The sequence below is a fragment of the Lepus europaeus genome, unplaced genomic scaffold (assembly GCF_033115175.1).
Source record: "Lepus europaeus isolate LE1 unplaced genomic scaffold, mLepTim1.pri SCAFFOLD_3_1, whole genome shotgun sequence".
In the NCBI taxonomy this organism is placed as follows: Eukaryota; Metazoa; Chordata; class Mammalia; order Lagomorpha; family Leporidae; genus Lepus; species Lepus europaeus.
Genome location: NW_026909276.1, coordinates 11,267,297 through 11,274,742, shown reverse-complemented (window position 1 = coordinate 11,274,742; position 7,446 = coordinate 11,267,297). Strand labels below are relative to the sequence as shown.

General features: G+C 40.2%; 2 pseudogenes; one reads left to right on the top strand and one right to left on the bottom strand.

Moving 5' to 3' along the window:
• Positions 1-3,086: 3,086 nt before the first annotated feature.
• LOC133755264 (calcyclin-binding protein-like) lies at positions 3,087-3,994 on the bottom strand (annotated as a pseudogene).
• LOC133755199 (meiosis-specific coiled-coil domain-containing protein MEIOC-like) overlaps positions 3,958-7,446 on the top strand; it is a 29,563-nt pseudogene continuing 26,074 nt past the window's right edge.

The window sequence follows — 7,446 nt, the reverse complement described above, 5'->3', positions numbered from 1 at the left end:
CCAATTTTTTAATAGCTTCCTATGCCATTTTTCCCCTAACTTTTCCCTGAGACTAGACTATTTCCACTTTTATTAAACTATCTTTTCTTGGACTAAATAAGTAACCTCCCTCCCTGTTTGCCATCTTTAACCCCATTATATATGCTTAATTTATATTTCCTGGGAAAGATTTCATTAATTTTCCCCTTTCAATGCAATTATAATGGACTACTTTTATCACCTTGTCCAACATTGGTTTTTTAGCCCTTATTCCTTTTATTAAAGTTTTATTTATTTCAAAATTAGAGTTATTGATAAGGAAGGAGGAAAGGGGGGAGTGGGAGAAGGAGAGAGGGAGGAGAGAGAGAGAGAAAGAGAGAGAGAGAGAGAGAGAGAGAGAGAATTTTCCATCTTCTGTCTGCTGGTTCACCACCCAGTTGTCTGCAGCAGCCAAGGCTGACCCAAGCTGAAAGCTAGGAGTTTTATCTGAGTTTCCCAGATGAGTGGCAAAGGCCCAAACCCTTAGGCCTTATTCCACTGCTTTTCCCAGGTACTTAGCAGGGAGTTGGATCAGATGTGGATTATCTGGTGCCCATAGAGGATACTGTCTTGAACCATTAAATCAATAACTCGACCCTTACTGTTGCTTAACAAATTGCTTATTTCTCTCACAGTGATCACAATCTATAGTTTATTACATTTGCATCTCCTACCATTTTTTGTTTCTGTTTTGACAATATATCTACCATGATTGTGTGTCCTCAGTACTTAGATGCCAGACCCTGCTATGTTATCTTTTTCAGTGTGATGTTATCAACCCTGTGAAATTGTAACTTTACCACATTCTTTATGTGAACATTATTTTCAGAAAAAATTTAAGGCAAGATTTGGCCATTATCCTTTTATAGGTTACATTTCACAGATTTTGTTGATGTTTCTGGTGATCTAAATTTAGCTTTTATTTTTGAACAGGTGTGGCATATAATTTCGTAGTCATATTTTTTAATTTTTAAAGATTTATTTTATAGGCAAAGAAAGATGGAGCTGTAAAATTCTATATGTTTTTTCACCCACATAATTTCCCCAGCAACTGGAGCTGAGAAATCCTAAGCCATCAGCCAGAAGCTCCATCTGAGATGTTCATGTAGATGGCAGGAAACCAATTATATAGGCCATCATTTTCTTTTTTTATCTTTTATTTAATGAATATAAATTTCCAAAGTACAGCTTATGGATTACAATGGCTTCCCCCCCTATAACTTCCCTCCCATCCGCAACCCTCCCCTTTCCCACTCGCTCTCCCCTTCCATTCACATCAAGATTCATTTTCAATACTCTTTATATACAGAAAATCAGTTTAGTATATATAAAGATTTCAACAGTTTGCCCTCACATAGCAACACAAAGTGAAAAAATACTGTTGGAGTACTATTTATAGCATTAAATAACAGTGTACATCACATTAATGACAGAGATCCTACATGATATTTTTTTAAAAAATTGATTAATTTTCTATGTAATTTCCAATTTAACACCAAGGGTTTTTTTTCATTTTCAATTATCTTTATATACAGAAGATTGATTCAGTATATACTAAGTAAAGATTTCATCAGTTTGCACCCACACAGAAACACAAAGTGTAAAAATACTGTTTCAGTACTAGCTATATCATTACTTCACATTGGACAACCTATTAAGGACAGATCCCACATGGGATGTAAGTACACAGTGACTCCTGATATTGATTTAACAATGTAACACTCTTGTTTATGGCGTCAGTAATCTCCCTAGGCTCTAGTCATGAGTTTCCAGGGCTATGGAAGCCTTTAGGGTTCACCGACTTTGATCTTATTCTGACAGGGTCATAGTTAAAGTGGAAGTTCTCTCCTCCCTTCAGAGAAAGGTACCTCCTTCTTTGATGGCCCCGTTCTTTCCACTGGGATCATACTCACTGAGATCCTTCATTTAGGTCGTCTCCTTCTTTTTTTTTTTTTTAGAGTGTCTTGGCTTTCCATGCCTAAAGTAATCTCATAGGCTCTTCAGCCAGATCCAAATGCTTTAAGGGCTGATTCTGAGGCCAGAGTGCTATTTAGGACATCTGCCATTCTATGAGTCTGCTATGTATCCCACTTCCCATGTTGGATCATTCTCTCCCTTTTTGATTCTATCAGTTAGTATTAGCAGACACTTGTCTTGTTTGTGTGATCCCTTTGACTCTTACATCTATCAGTGTGATAAATTGTGAACTGAAATTTATCACCTGGACTAGTGATATGGCATTGGTACATGCCACCTTGATGGGATTGTATTGGAATCCCCTGGCAGGATTCTAACTCCACCATTTGGGGCAAGTCCGATTGAGCATGTCCCCAATTGTACATCTCCTCCCTCTCTTTTTCTCATTCTTATATTTAACTGGGATCACTTTTCAGTTAAGATTTAAACACCTAAGAATAACTGTGTGTTAATTACAGAGTTCAACCACTAGTACTACAACAACAAAAACTAAAAAGGATAAAGTATTACATTGTACATCAACAGTCAGCACAAGAGCTGATCAAGTCACTGTTTCTCATAGTGTCCATTTCACTTCCACAGGTTTACCCTTTGGTGCTCAGTTAGTTGTCGCCGATCATGGAAAACAAATGATATTTGTCTCTTTGGCACTGATAGGCCATGATTTTCTGCCTCTGAATTACATTAGCAGGAAGCTGATCAGGAGAGCAAAATATGTCATACCCTATCCAGGAATCTCAATGATAGATGAAGGCATACATATTGGAGTCTTAATCCACTGCACTACAGCACTTTTCCCCTGACCTGCTTATTTAATTCTGTGATAGAGGGTATGACCTTTGTTATAACATTTTTGGGATTTTAATATTCATTTTGATACAATTGAAATGGTCTGCGCTTCACTTTCTGTTAGCTCATTTTTATTTCTCCTCCCAAGTTATTAATTTTTTCTTCCAGTAATAATAATAAGTTTTCATAATTAAAAAGTCCAGGCAATTTTGAGTTAAGATATGTTTAAAGTTTTTATATGTTTGCCCACTTGTTATGCTTATGTCTATCAATTAAATCTGGGCCATTAGATTTTTTTTAATAAGCACATTTTATTTAAATAAATCTTCCAGTAAGAAACGGAGAATTCATTGCCTTTCCTTAAAGGGTATGTGAGTATTATCTGTCAAGTGACATATGCAGCTCAGCAACACTCCCTTGTTGGAAAGGTCAGCACTTCCACAGCACAGTTCCAACAGGACTCCAGTCTCAAAATTCCGTGTCTCCTTTGGCTTGCTTCTCTCTCGACTCCACCCAGGCTTTATTGATAGTTCGCTTCATGTCGTCGTCGTCTCCATCTTCATAAATTTTCTTCAGCACATTCATATCAGTCCTTCACTAGGGTCTGTTTCTGTGTTGTAGGAGGGCTTTTCTTTTTCTTTGCATTCTTTTTCAACCCGAGTCAGGTAGTCCCATCGGGTGTTCTCTGCTTTTTTTCTACATAAGATAAGACATAAGATAAGAACTGTGTCAGTCTTGACTTTTTTTGAACTGCCTTCCACTGAGATAGGTTTCAACAGATTGTTCAGGATCATGGAGTAATTCTTGTCATTTAAGTTCTTTACCAAAAGATCAAATGACCGCTCTGTGAAATGCACCTGCACGTTCTCCGTGGGAACGTGATGAACTCCAGTTAGAGTAATGTAGATTTTCACAAACTTATCTGACTGATCCCATCCGTAATTACTGATCTTCACTGTATAGCCCGCTGTGATGGGAGCAACCACAGAAGCCGGCTTTTCATTGTCAAGTTCTGCTTTTCTCTGTGACTTCTGTTGCACCTTGTTCCTGATCTCTGTCTCAATCTTGGACTTCTCTGCTGTAAGGGCATCACGGACTCTTCTTCTGGTAGTCTTTTCCAGCAACGCCTTCACCTCTTCTAGATCCTTCTGTAGCTCTTCCAAAGCCGAAGCCATGGTCCGGCGGGGGCAGGCCCAAGGCCCAAGCTGCAGCGGCGTGAGCGACAGGAACAGGAAACGCCACCCCGAGCGCGCTCATTCCTTGCACCAACCCGCGGCCTGCGTGTGCACCCCACTGTGCGCGGCCCGCCTCTCACACGCAGAGCCTCTGGAACCTTCAGGAGCCCGCCCGCCTCGCTCAGCCCCACCCCGCCCCGCTCGCCCACCATTAGGTTTTTATGAAAGATTTATTTGTTATGTTGAAAGGTATCATTTCAGGGGGGAGGGGAGATGAGAGGGAGAATCTTCTATCCTCTCTTTCCCAAATGGTCACAAGAGTCAAGGCTGGGCCAGGCTGAAGCCGGGAGCCATGGGCTTCCTCCATGTTTCCTAAATGGGTGAATGGTTCAGGGATATGAATCATCTTCTGCTGATTATGCAGACACACTAACAGGGAGCTGGTTCTGAAATGAGTGAGCCAGAACTCAAACTTGAGACTGTATTAGATATAAGCATGGCTGGTTGCAATTCAACCTGTGGCACCACAGAGCTTGCCCCAGGATATGATATTTTGACATATAAAGCATAAGTATTTCCTTAAAAAACCATTATTGCTTACAAAAATTGTCATTGGAAACTGGTTTTCTAAATTCCATACACAATTATTTAGAAACCTAGTTGGGAAAAATATTTTATATATGTCACAGGGTACTTATTAGCCAGCACTATAAATGTCAATTTTTTAAAAAATTCACTGGTGATAGAAATAAATGGATTATTTCTTTGTCTTGTGATTTGTCTTTCTTGTCTCTTTTAATCTCTATAAGTTATTACCAAAACTGCACCTAATGTTTTTTTTGTTAGTATCCAAAACTTTTTAAATGAAAAATCATTCATTTAAGAGCTGATGTGATGTTATGTTTGGGAAAAATGCTCATGAAACTAAACATCAGTAAAGTAGCAAAAAATTGGTTTAGCTTATAAAATATATTTTCACTTGACTCTAGACAGTTGTCAGTCATAAACAATTATCTTCTAAATAAAAAACTAGACTAATTTATTGTCATTCTTTATGAGATGCTTATAATAAAATTCCAAGTTGTTTAGCAAAGGAGAAATAGAAATATAGGAATTCAGGCCGGCACCATGGCTCAATAGGCTAATCCTCCGCCTTGCGGCGCTGGCACACTGGGTTCTAGTCCCGGTCAGGGTGCTGGAATCTGTCCTGGTTACCCCTCTTCCAGGACAGCTCTCTGCTGTGGTCTGGGAGTACAGTGGAAGATGGCCCAAGTGCTTGGGCCCTGCACCCCATGGGAGACCAGGAGAAGCACCTGGCTTCTGGCTTTGGATTAGTGTGATGCACCGGCCGTAGGACGCCAGCTGTAGTGCCACAGCCGCGGTGGCCATTGGAGGGTGAACCAACGGCAAAGGAAGAGCTTTCTCTCTGTCTCTCTCTCTCTCTCTCACTATCCACTCTGCCTGTCAAAAAAAGAGAAAGAAATATAGAAATTCTTTTTGTGAAACATTGTTTAAATCCTAATGATCATTTATAAAAGAGAATGTACTAGAGTTTTTAAAACTTTAATATCAACTCTAAAATTTTAAGACACTGCTGAGTAACCACCCACTTTGCCCATCAGATGTATTTTATTAAACCATGTAATCTTGCATTCCCCAGTATAAACGATGGCACTCTCCCTTTGATTTTGTCTTATCTGTTCTGATGGATGCTCTACCTTATTAAACTTTGTTACCCTGATTACAAAAATTGGGTTTTATTTATTTGAAAGACAAATTTACAGGAAGGGCTTGAGGGAGGAAGGGAGGGAAGGAGGGAAGGAGGGAATAAGGGGAAGAGGGAGATAAATGGATAAAGAGAGAGAGAGAGAGGGAGGGAGGGAGGGGGAGAGATCTTTCTTCCATGGGTTCACTCCAAAAATGGCTACAAAGTCTGGGACCAGGCCAGGTATATTTTTATAATACACATTTTCCATGAGTTTTTTTTAAGAATCAGCCTATTCATGGATTTCATATTGTCTAGCATCCTAATATTTTCATAGTGTATATGTATGAGGATATAAAAAGTTTATAAAAAAGTAATTAAAAGGTAATGTTAATTTACCATAACTTTTGAAAGTTTCCTCACATATCAAAACATCATGTTGCATACCTTGAATATACACAAATATTGTCAATCATACTCTAACAATCTTGAAAAAATTAAAACTAAAAAAGAAGAAGGCTCCTATATTAAAATATAAATTCAAAATAACTTAGTAAACTACACATATCTACAGAATCAGAAAGGTTTTCATGGGATAGAAATAATTTTAAAATACTGATAAATTTGGTAGCCAAAATTTATATTGCAAAAATTCAAATGCAGATTGTAGTCTGTCTCAAGAAAATGAAACTCAAGTACCAAATCAAAGGGTTCTCCTGCTCTTCTAAAACTGGGATAAAAACCCCAAGCCAAATAACATTTTTCTTTTTACCTGACCCAATCAATGTTACTGTGTTACTGGAAACAGTAAACCAAATAAGACACCCTAGGAACAGCTATGTAAGGAAATCAGTCTTGTATAAGACCTTGCAGACCACATATTTAGAAAACTCAGGGGAATTAGGTCCCAAAGGAAGCACAGAGGAACCAAGGGCAATATAATCAATAGTGCCCATCTCACATGATCTCCATACACAAAATCCGCATTATCCCTTGTGACCACCCTGCCCCCACCGCACAATCCGGGCAGATGTGCTGTGGCCACTACATGGCTGCCCAGAGATGGTGCTGGGGCTGAGAAGTCCCTGGAGCAGAGAAGGAGCAGGATGTCAGGCGTCTTGGGTGCCAGTCGTGTTCCCAACCCACAAGTCTGAGGGGATCGAGGAAAGCATTGTGCCAGCACCAATATGACACCGACAGATTCTAGAGATGACCTCTAGGAGGCCTGTGCCATTCTAGTCCTTTAGCAGCTTCCATAGGCTCTGCCTTCCCCCTCTACAGACAACCTGGCTCACACATTAACCATGAAGCAGTTTGCAATTTCCTGTGTCCAGCATCTCCTAGTGAGTGAAGATGGAGTGCGGCAGATCCCAACTTATCTTGCGAGACTCCAAACAGCAAAGGTGTATCCTAGGACCTTGCTTCCCTGAACTGACAGATGACTGACATCAAGACCCCTGAGTTTACATGGTGTGGGGGTCACCATGCCTGATTGGACAGTTTGCTTGGCAGTGAGCACACACAATATCACAAAAGCAGCCAGTCAACATCTTCCATAGCATGGACCCCTAAGTGCATGTTGTGCTGTATGGGAATAGCGACAGGCAAGGCCTGGATTCATGTAGGAGACTGCCTCCTTCTGGGTTCCACCTTCCCACAGCAGGAGGGCCTCTCCTTCCTGTTCTCCTGCCACCTGCTGGGATAGCCTCCTGTTGCATTATCCTTCTCCCTAGCAGGTCCTGTTGGAGCTTGCAGTAACCAGCTTTAGTGAGTTACAGTTCT